The following is a 12,354-nucleotide window of genomic DNA, read 5'->3' as shown; positions in this document are numbered from 1 at the left end:
CGAGTTTATAAGACTCGAAATCCACACAATTTTCCCCCACTTTACCTTTCAAACGCGTAACTGAAACACTCTCAACTCTCAGTACTCTCAATCTCTCAACTCTCAGTCTCTCAACTCTCAGTACTCTCAGTACTCTCAATCTCTCAACTCTCAGTCTCTCAACTCTCAGTACTCTCAATCTCTCAACTCTCAGTCTCTCAAACGCTCTCTCTCAATCTGTCACTTTGAAACGCTCTTTCTCCTCTTTCAGAACCCTCTCTCTCTCGCTTCTCAGCTGCTGCTACACCGACCGCTGCTACACCGACCGCTGCTACACCGACCGCCGGTCCGCCGTAACACCGCCGGTAAGCCTCTCTCCCTTCTCTCCATTTCATGGTATCCACCTATCCAAAACCATCGTTGCCAGCCAGCAACCCAACTTCAACTTCTTGCAGCAAGTAACATTCTTTTTCCCCTCTCCTTTAGTTCTTGTTGGTTCCATTTGCTAGTCTTCTTCTATGCTTATGGGTTGTCATCTGTGTTACTGCTTTATTTGGACATAAAATGCAAGAATTTGTATGGGTTTGGTAGTAGGTGTCTGTTTTAAGTTAGTTCAAATGTTGATTTTTATTGCATGGAAGCTGTTTGTGAAATTGTCTCTTACAAGCTTTGAAACTAATTGGGTGTATCTATGAAGTTGGTCCAGATGGTTTCATTAATTTTAACTATCAGTTTGTGTGTAGTTAAAATTTTGAAAGCTATATTGATATGCTTTCTAGTGTGAATGAATGGTACTGACTGTTTTGAGTCATTTTTCTAGTAAAAAAGAAAAGGAAAATTTTTTCTTAATTGTTTGCTACATTCTGAGTTCATAATATATTCTTTTATCTTTAGGTTGACATACGACCATTTGCAATATGCAAAATGGGGCGTAGAAATGCATTACCTGGAATCTTCCACTTCAAGGCCTAATTTTCCCGCCTTAATCATTAATAAGGAGAAGTTGAGCATATTTGACTAAACACAATTATAAGACGATTTGAAAACACAATAAATCATTTGGTAATGGACATAATGATTATATCTATTGCACAAGGATACTGAAATCTGAAAAGGTATTGATGGAGATTTAGTTATATGTATAAGCCGTGTCTTACAGGACTTTTAATAAGATTTTTTTTTTCTCTACTTATGGACTTCATATAAGCAAAAAGATATTTTGGGATCAGGAGTCTTTTTTTTTTTTTTGTTAAGTTACGAGGGTCTTGAACCCTCCACCTAGCACTTACAAGGGAAGGAGGTGCCAATTGAGCTAGAGCTCATTGGCGGGATCATAGTAGTTAATGTGAAATAGAATTGAACATTTAAATTTTGTACTGGCATGTGAGTGGGTTAATTGATACATCCTTAAATCATGCCATAATAATGCTGTAGTTTATAGAGACTCTATGGATAGCTTGCCATTTGCCTGGCAAGTTAGATTGACATGATAGTTACTGTTCATAGCTTTTTTCATTCTAATTTATTTCACTGTCTTAATGTTTCAATGTCTATGATGCCCTTGTTTCCATCTTTGGTTTTGATGACTATGACCATCCTCAATATGTAGATTATGCTTTTTTGGTTGGCATATGTACATTATGTGCTTTGACAAGGCCGTTCTTAATACTACATCATTTATAATAAGATATATAATTAAACTCGAGTTTATAAAACTCGAGTTTAGGTAGACTTAAAACTCGAGTTTATAAAACTCGAGATCCAGGTGGCATTTTTCCACCTCAGCAAGCCCAAAGCGAGCATAAAGCGAGTTTTTGAAACTCGATTTATTATGTAAATCTCGAGTTTCAAAAACTCGAGTTGCTATTTTCCTACATAGTTTCAAACTATGCCTAACTTACTATATTCATGCATCCACATGCCTAATCTGCACATTCCCCCGTTATTTTTGCGTAGCGGGAAAGTTAATATGGTTTGCTTAAAAGAGGTTAGGATCCATTCATAATAAGATGACTACATCTTACGTTGACTGTCAACCTACTATGATCCTCATTTTCCGGGCTTTGGACTGGTTGTGACCAAAATATAAGACAATAATCACTTTTTCTGGCCATTGACCTATATAGGAGGCTAAGGTGTAGTCCATTAACCAATTATTCATCCCGACTCCAGAGCTTATGGGGAACTCTGTTTTTTGGGCTGGATGTATTTCATACTATTGAACTTTTGGTAGGGTGCTTTTGTCATGAAGGGTGTAAAGCATGAAGGAGGAAATGAAGCTGATTCTATTTCTTGTTTGTTCAAGATTAAGGATAGTTTTATTTGGATATTTACAGGGGTGTATAAACTGACCTAGTCATCTCATCAAGTGCATCTTAAATTAGATGAAATTGAATTCTCCTTCATTTGTTCAAAGGAATTTTTGACAGAAAACCATGGTATAGGTCACAACTCCATTGTTGAAATTTATTGCCGAGTTGGTGCTGAATAATCTGAGAGTGGCTTTTGATTCATAATCTCCTAATGTCATACTGCTTTTTCAAGAAGTCAGCAAACTGATTGTAGCCTATGTATCAAGGATTTTGCCCCTTTGCAATAGATGATCTCCCTGCATCACTGAGATGTTTCATTGTTCATCTTTTTTAATTACAAATTGATGCTAAACTTACTTGAACCAACCTGCACACAGGGCCCTGAACAAAGTATAATTTTGAATGGAAGCAGATTAACCCGTTCCAAATTTTAGACTTTTTAGTTGATAGGATAGAGGGCATGGAAACCCATGAAATCGGAAGATTTTAGTGACCAGAAAATAAGTAGGGAAGGAAAGAAAAGACCAATTGAATTCTTAGTGCTAACGATTGTTGTGGGGAAGAACATGGGTTTTGGGAAGGGGCATGATAAGGAGTAATGATTGCAGAGAATGAAGTAGCTCAATGAGAATGTGAAGAAGTTCTGAAAGACTTTATAAGTATTGGTGTCAGTCATAAGGTACTCAAAGAGATGCATTAATGATTCCATGGACTTGTTCTGCTTCAGAGTATGATTCAAGATCTGGTACATTCTCTTAGAGCCCTCAATATACTGAATTACTGAGGAAAAGATCCTAATTAAACTTGCTGTGCAGCCATTTATAGGCGAAGGGGGTTGCTTTTAGCTTATAATTGAACAAATTATGATCATTTGAAGCATGGCCTGACCAATGGAGGCTGTATAGGGCCTGAAGTTTTCTGAGTGAGTTATCAATAAAGAAATTTGCTGAGTGACTCTAAGAGCAAGACGTCCTTAAGGACTAAGTAACATACCTGATTCCGTCTTACTGAATGAATGGTGCATTTATGAGTCATGAATATAGATCATTTAGTAATGATGCTTTAGTATGTGTGCTTTTCTATCTTATGTTATCTTCTTCCTCAGCTGGATAAGTGAAAGAATTATTTGAATTGCCCGATTATAAGGATTGTTTAAGGTTAAAACTCTTGACAACAAATTTTGCACGCATTTGGTCAAAGTTCACATCATGTACAGAATATTCAGTAGCCATTTTAGAACGTTCTTATTATTCATGTTTCATGCAGATCTAATCTTTTCTTGTCCTTTCTCTTTGTTTCTTTCCAGCTGGCTCAAGCCTACTTTGCATTCTTGGAGATCCATTTCTACAGCCATATGGCTTTTATTTTAAATTTTGATACAAGCGCATTTATTTGTCCTGTTGGATCTTTTTAAGCATGCTTTAAAGGTCTAATTGAGAATATCTCGACACAGGTTTGTATGTTGTTCTCTCATTTTAACTTCTACAGATTCTCTTGTGACTTCTTGTTCTGCTTTTAAAATGCTCACTATCCTTATATCCTTAACTGATATTTCTATCTAGTATAAGTAACACTCATCAGAAAGTACATTTTCAAAAGACACACATAATTTGCTTTTATATTCCTTCCTTCTCTTCTCTGCTTCAAAAATGGCGGACAGGAAGGGCACAAGAAGATACTTCCAAGCCTCAATGATCAACATTACCGTCTTCTCAAAGGCCTCTCCGCTCCAAGCACTCTTTTGGTACTCGCTCTGTCATCTCTGTCTCACTCTCTCTCTCTCTCTCTCTCTCTAGTAAACTATTCAAATTCTACCCTGAAAATTAAATATTGTGTCTCTCGCAGAAGATGATGGTATTCCCCAATTCTTAGGGATTATGGAATTTGATTCTCCTCCGCTCGGTAGTCGGTACTCCTCTCTTTCTCTCTCCTCATTTTTTTCCCATAAATATTTTTGAAATGTTTTGGAGTAAATGTTGATTAGTTTACTGTATAGATGTTGGAGAAGCAAAACCATCGATAGTCAACAAAGACGACGATAATATTCCCAATGATTCTGATTCTCTGCTCGGTATTTATTTATTTTCCCCTTTTATATCTTGTACACCATGTGTATGTATAAATTTTTGTATGAATGAAAGTGTTTTTGTTGTTTTATTATGTGGTTGATTTTGATTTTTATTTAGTGGGTTCGTAGAGAAAGAGAAGTCGGCGAAGGCTAAGATCGAAGGTCGTCCTTGTAGTCTATTTAAAGTTTCTACTTGAGATAATGATAGTGATGATAAAAAAAGTTAATACACTTTTCTATGTCAATTTCATTATATGATTCTCACTTTGGGAATAATTAGGGGATTTTGTGAAACCATATGGTTGGGTTTATTGACCGTATTGTCGATTTAATGAAAATCGACATTACTGTCGAAACCCAACTATATAGGATAGAATGGTGAAGAAGAATAAATGTGGTCAATCTTGATTGGTCAGTTAAAGATCTATAGTTCGTTTACGATTCATTGGTTTTTTGTGTGAGAAGTTAATACCTATTTTGATTATTAATTAGAGATTATATGTGTTGTTATATTTGCTACATAAATAGTTTATGCGGCAGTCTGGATTAATGGATTGTTTGGGATATTTTTTCTCTGCGTTGAATTTGTTTCTTGATAATATATTTTTAGCAGAGGCATTTTTTATTAGCAGGAGTAGATGCTTGTATGAGATTTTTCTGTGTAAAGAGACTGTTTAGATGGTTATAGAATCTGCTGGTGAGATTAGTTTTCATTCTGGAGTGTTTGGCTATTGATGTGGAGATTTTAACTTAGTTTAATATCTTGTATCTCGTCACAAATGAAATGAACATTTACTGTTAAGAAAAAAGTTTACAACTTTGATAAATTTAGATATTGAAGAAAAAAAATAAAATGAAAGTGGATGAAGACTATATAAGGGGAGTTATCTATTTGTATTTCATCTAGTGGAATGTGCTTAGATTTTCTGGCATATAGTTACTTTTCTCTTTTAGTGGTACTTTTGGATAAAACATTACTTTGTTTTTGCTTCTATGCTTTTAAAGTGTGAAATGTTAAACTGTTAGCAGATCCTATTTTTCATTTGTTTGAGCTGTTCATTCGGTGAAAATTCTTTCTTTGAGGTTGAATTACAGACCAAAGAATACTGCAAAGTAACTTTTCTGCTCGAAATGTGAGTTGATTTTTTTTCCTTACTAACTCTTAGTAGTTCCCTAATGTTTAATTCCAGGCTCCTCTATAAGGTGGTCATTTTTTGTAAATGACGCTACATGATTGAAGTTTCTGTTTCATTTAATGACAGGCACCAAAGAAATCCTGCAAAATGGAGTTGGTAAACTGGATTGTACTTATGTTGACTTCGTTTTTCAACATTATTATCATGCAATTGTGATGTAAATTTTATGAACTCTTTTTAATTTTATTTTTATAATCAACTTTGCAACTTGGAAAACTTAAGACAATTGATTTTTAAAGTGAAATAACCTTTATTGATTCAATTACATGATACGGTGAAGATCTCTTGTCTCTGGACCAATTAATTACTGTTTTGTTTTTCTCTATATTATGTTGCGTCAGTTTTAAATACTTTGTTTTTCTAAGTATTGGCATATGACCAATACTTAGAAAGGGAGAAAGAATTTGTTATTTTCTTGCTTTGGTAAGTGTATTCAAAATTTTTAATTCCAAGCTCTTGATGGACTGCAGGACATCTCTTGCTTGTGTCGAATGTCCTTGCATACATGCTGTTGTTGTCTACATGATGCATTCCTGCCGTTGGTTGTTATGTGGTGTTTCTCCATCATTGCATCAAAATTCATATTTTCTGGTATCAGGTATTAAAGTGTGACATCACCAAAGTATTTAAAGTCTTGAAAATTTATTAGAGATTGAGTGGCGTAGGATTTTTGGTTTTAATTTATAATCATATGATAGCCAAATAGGTGCAACATGTAATTGTAGTTAAGTAATTTTTATAAAGCAACAATTACCTACTTTTCTATGAGATTCAAATTGTTCTTTTACTGTTTTCATCTTGTCCTTTGATTAATTACTGATTCTCTTAAAAACTTAAATTGATAGAAAAGAATCACTTAACCATTATCCTTACACTTCCCCCCCCTCCCCAATGTGTGGGCCCAACGTCTTGAGGTCCCACCTGTGGGATTTTGAAAATTTTCAAATGGGAGGTTGAGTGGAGAGAATTTGAATTTAGGACCATTTTCTTTGATATTAAGTTGAATATTGATTTTTTCCAATAGTTTAAGTTGTTAGGAAGGTGTGAATTCAATCACTTAGCCATTATCTTGACAACCTCATTAAAACCCTAACCATTATCCTGACATCCTCATTAAAGCTTGCCTCTGCTGATGAACAGAACCGGAAAGAGATGAATCGATTTTAGGACCCGTTAAAAAATTTGAGTTCCAAAGTCAACCAGATGGCTGCTACTCTTAACATGTTCAGCTTCAACAATAGAGGTAGCTTGCTTGGGCCTAAATATAAAGCAGTTTGACATCATGAACAGAACAAATGGCTTGAACAACCATGGTCTTGTTGGCTTTCGGTGGCAAATTATGAATGGTATGTGATTCTTACTTGGATACATGTTATTTTTTATGGTACTTGGATTAGAGTATATACATTTGTAATCTGAGTTGCATACTATCTTTCAAAGCAGAACAAGATGAAGATCTTGAAAAATTGGAGGAGACAGTAACAAGTACAAAACACATTGCATTGGCAGTCAGTGAGAAACATAACCTTTATACTAGGCTTCTGGTTGGGTCTTTTACTGATATGGTCTCCATTTGTTTTCCTTTTTCCTGATGTTCACCATCCTACTTGTAGTTATGACTTCTGCAACCTCATAACTTTATGTTATTCCATCTCTTGCAGTATGCAGGATAAGTTGGACTCAATGGATACCCAACTACAGGTTGCACCATTACTATTGTTGCACTCTTATCGACCTTGAATCCCTGTGCATGGCAGCTTTCACTTTGTTTTGTGCCAAAGCATCCAAATTTTTAACACTTGACCTCCAGAACTTGAGTGTAGGGGGTAACCATGTTAAAAAACCAACATCTATTTTTTTGGTATTAGAATAATTTGAGAAAATAGGTTCTGTAGACTTCTTAAACTAAATAACTGAATATGAATTTGAAGTTCCTGGAATGGTAGATCTCTTCGTTTGTCATGACTCATTGACATTTGTCTTGGATACTAATATTAGAAATTGTACAAAGCATGACTAATTTTTTATTTTGAATTTACCTCTCTTGCTCTGAAATTTTACCAAACCAGATGTTATATATGGTGTGAGTCTCCATTCACCAACAGATAACTAATCTAAATCCGTACCTAGTTATATTTTTTGGTAAGTGTTTACTTTATTTTCTAGAATTATATGACTTGTAGATTTATCTATAATTTAAATTTTGTTTTTGAGTGTTTTTTTTTTCCTTTTATAAAAAAGGATGCAAAAAAAAAAAGTTAGAGAAAATATAAAATTTTCTTTTTTGTTTGCACGCAACAAAACCCTTTAAAGATTGAATAAGCTTCATGAACACAAAGTTAGCTGTTTATTTTATTTTGATATGTATAACCTTTTTACTAAACTTTTAATATTTTAATAAATTTCTTTAATACCTGTACGTGTGTATGTTTGTGTATTCATTTGCAAGCATAGATATGTATGTGATCTTTTAATTGAGGAAGCAGGTTTCTTTGAGCAATGTAAATCTATTGAAAGGAGTTGGTCAGAACTGGAAATGAGATGAATCTACGACAAGACATGGTAAAACGTTTGAGTTTTAAAGTCAACCAGATGGCTGCAACTTTTAATATGTCCAGCATCAACAATAGAGATTGCTTGCTTGGGCCTAATTTAAAACAGGATGACATAATGAATAGAACAATTGGCTTTGGACAAGCATGGTCTTGTTGGCTTTCAGCAGAAAATTATAAAAGGTATGTGATTCTTACTTGGATGCATGTTACTTTTTATGCTTCTTGGATTAGAGTATGTACATCTATAATCTGTGTTACATACTATCATTCGAAGCAGAACCAAAAGAAGAGTTTGAAAGATTGGAGGAGACAGTAACAAATTCAAAACACATTGCATTGGCTGTCAATGAGGAACTTAACCTACATACTAGGCTTCTGGTTGGGTCTTTTACTGTTGTGTTCTCCATTTTACTGTTGTTCATCATCCTATTTGTGCTTATGACTTCTGCAGCCTCATAACTTTATGTTTTTCTATCTTTTGCAATATGCATGATAATTTGGACCGGATGGTATCTTTTGCAATATGCATGAGTAAATTTTTATTTTGATTTACCTCTCTTGCTCCCAAATTTGACCAAACTAGATGTTATCTACGGTGTGAGTTTCCAGTCACTAACAAATAGCATGCCCTCAAAATAACATTTATTTTCTTTTTTACTTTGTAAAATTATATGACCAATAGATTTATGTATAATTCAAATTTTATTTTTGAGTGTTTCCTTTTTTATCTTTTTAAATAATGAATACAAAAAAATAGTTAGAAAAAATGTTAATTTATTTTTTTGTTTGCACGTTAAAAAATCCATTAAAGATTGAATGCGCGTCATAAGAACAAGAAGTTAGCAATTTATTTTATTTTGATATGTTTATCCTTTTTACTAATTTTTAATATTTTAATAAATTTCATTTTGAAAATGTATTTAATAAAATTATATAAATTTTTATATATTTATTTTTATTTCATCGACATAATGATAATAAATAGTGAGGGTTTATTTGAGAAAAAAAACGTAGAGGGGTCAAACATAAGGGCATCTTCAGCATATATTCTGTGGTTTGTGGTGGTAATCGTAAAACTTACAAGCTTGCTATCTGCTTCATTGTTTATTTATACTCTCTCTCTCTCTCTCTCTCTCAGAACGCTTCCTTTTTAATTTTCAATACAGAGCTTGTGCGTTTTTCAAGTAAGAAAGCGCCGTTCCGATTAGCGAATTTGAATCCCAAACTGATAATTCTATCTTGGTACTTTGATTGTATTTGGTTTAATTTTCACAAAATTTTTTATTGCACTCATTGTATTTGCTAATTCTGTTAAATCAATTGTGTAATGTTGATACTTTATGATTTCTATAGGCTAGAATTACATATTCTTTTACATGTTATATGATTCTCACTTAGGGCACAATACACATTTGTGAGCATAGTACCTAGGTATTCGATTGAATTCAAACGTGTGGTTCCATTAATCAATAAACTACATGGTTGGATTTATCTACTGTGTTGTCGATTATTGTTGTGAATGTGATAGTCTTATCTCATAGATGGAATAGTAAAGAAGAATACATGTGGGCAATCTGGATTAATTGGTTAAACATCTATAGTTGGTTTGAGATTCATTGGTTTTTTTGTGCAGCTTTGTCTTGATATTTGTAATATTCTTGTTTGCTTGTGGATATTTATGCATATGTATATCTTGTGGAGTAATTTTCTAGAACTGGCTTTTATCCTGTAGAGGATCCTGAGTTGGCGCCTTTTGTGGTCGGATCTCTAATTCAACTACTGTGTCGTGTTATGAAGTTTGGGTGGCTTGATGATGATAGCTTTGAAGAGGTGATTAAAGAGGCGATGAATTTTTGTGCCAGGTGATGACTTTTTTGTTTGTTTGTTTTGTTTTGTTTTTTTTTGCCCATCTTATTTTAATGATTGCTTCTAGGAAATATATACCATGAAATTCTCCTGTGGCATATTTCTTTTCTCGTTGTGTTAGGTTGTTAGAATATGACTTTTTATATAATAACATTTTGGTTACATTATTATGGTAATATTTTGTCTTCATCATCATTGTCATAAATAATTGTATGCATTGGTTTTTTTTGTCTTCTAGGTTGATACCAATTATCTAGATTATTGGCAATAACGTTGTTTTTTGGCCTAAACTACTTTGGTTGACTTGGGCTAAAAGGCGTATTCGAACCCAAATTCAAGTGTTGGACAATTGCCTATTGCGCTTTTATGATAAGTAATAAAATTATATTAAAGAACCTATCTTTTGTTATTTGATAATATTTCTTCTAGAATTGGGCACTTAGGGTCTGTTTGGGATTTGCTTATTTTACTGAAATTAAAATTTTTTTGTTAAAAATACTGTAGATAATGATAAAAGTTAGCTGAAATAGTACCGTGAGATCCATGAATAGTACCAAAAAGTGCAGTGGGGCCCATGAATATTAGCAAAAATAAGCTGAATAGTAAAATAAGCTAGTTTTTTAATTTTTATCAAACACACACACACTTAATGTCTTCTATTTTCCATTGTAGCCAGTTTGTAAAATGAATGTGTTATGGTGATAGCTGGGATTTACTTTGACAAGGATGTTCGTAATAGTACTGAAAATAATAATGAATAAGAGCTTTGGTTGCTTTCTTGCTTGTAGTCCTTAGATTTGGCTTATACCACTTGACAGATGTCATTTTATTGGAATTTCAGTTCAACTCATCTTGATCAAGTCTTAATCCCAACTAAATCATGGTTGACTATATGTATCTTTTTCTATCATTATATCGTATTGAGGGTTATACACTCTTGTTATCAACCTAGCAGATAGCTAAGGATCAGTCACGTTTTCAAGATGTCCAGATATCTCTAACTTCATTGCACCAACTTAAAAATGATGGTATAGTTTTTTACAGTGAAGGTGTCTAGGGTTTGATAAGTCAACCCTAACACATAAAATATTATTTATATATAAAGTACATGATATTACTGTTTTGCCCCTATTATTGATAACACTCCCCCTTAAGCTGGAGAGTATATATCATACAATCCTAGCTTGTTACATAATAAACCCAAACGAGTCTTACATAAAACTTTAGTAAACATATTAGCAATCTAGACTCTTGTAGAAACATACAGAGTAGCAATTACACCATCTTCTACTTTCTCCCAAGTAATATGATAATCAATTTCAATATGCTTGGTTCGCTCATGGAACATAGGATTGGAGGCAATGTAAATTGCTGCTTGATTATCAGAATGCATAGTCATAGGCAGCTTCATAACAAATCTTAATTCCTTAAGCAAATGCTTAATTCACATAAGCTCACATAATGTGTGTGCCATGACTCTATACTCAGCCTCTACACTTGACCTGGCAGCAACAGTTTGTTTCTTACTTCTCCAAGTAATCAGATTTCCTCCCAGAAAAGTGCAATACCCTGTAGTGGTTTTCTATCCGACGGTGATCCAGCCCAATCAGCATCAGTGTAGGCTTCTACCTATAGGTGACCATTAGCTTTATACAAAAGACCACAGCCTGGATGTGCTTTAAGATATCTCACAATGCAAATAACTGCCTCCCACTGTGGAAGGCGAGGATCTTTCATAAACTGGCTCAAAACACTAGTTGCAAATGATATATCTAGGCGAGTAATTGTGAGATAATTCAGTTTACCAACTAGATGATGATATCTTTTAGGATTAGATAACAAGTCCCTTTGATCTTCACACAATTTGACATTAGGATCCATAGGAGTCTCTTTTGTTTTAGATCCTAACAAGCCAATTTTTTCCAAAACATCCAACACATACTTCCTTTGTGATAAATTAATGCCTTTTTTAGATTGTGCTACCTTAGTACCCAAGCAATAACGAAGTTTACCCAGATCCTTAGTTCGAAAATAGTTTTGAAGGTATCTTTTCAAATCATTAATACCTTGCTTGTCATCTCCAGTTATTATAATATTATCAACATATACTATCAACAAAATCTTTCCTCTATCAGAGGTATGAGAAAACACAGAGTGCTCAGAGTGGCAACGTCGCAATCCAAACTTTAACACTACTTCATTGAATTTACCAAACCAAGCTCTGGGAGATTGTGTAAGACCATAATGATTTTATCATATGACTATTATGAGATGCGTGTCCTAATAATCAACTCTCAAAATGTCATTGTAGTACACATCTGCAGCTGATAAATTGGGTACTTTTTATTTTATTGACATTGTGACCTCACCCAGTTCAC

General features: G+C 33.8%; 1 long non-coding RNA gene across 1 annotated transcript; it reads left to right on the top strand.

Moving 5' to 3' along the window:
- The first annotated feature begins 6,025 nt into the window (after window positions 1-6,025).
- Window positions 6,026-9,954, top strand: LOC142609476 (uncharacterized). The gene is made up of 5 exons (XR_012839616.1): window positions 6,026-6,153; window positions 6,696-6,901; window positions 6,999-7,099; window positions 7,217-8,290; window positions 9,843-9,954. It is a non-coding gene; the product is annotated as an uncharacterized LOC142609476 (long non-coding RNA).
- The last annotated feature ends 2,400 nt before the right edge of the window (window positions 9,955-12,354 follow it).

The sequence above is a fragment of the Castanea sativa genome, chromosome 9 (genome assembly GCF_040712315.1).
Source record: "Castanea sativa cultivar Marrone di Chiusa Pesio chromosome 9, ASM4071231v1".
Lineage (NCBI taxonomy): Eukaryota > Viridiplantae > Streptophyta > Magnoliopsida > Fagales > Fagaceae > Castanea > Castanea sativa.
This window is presented reverse-complemented; position numbering and strand designations above follow the sequence as displayed.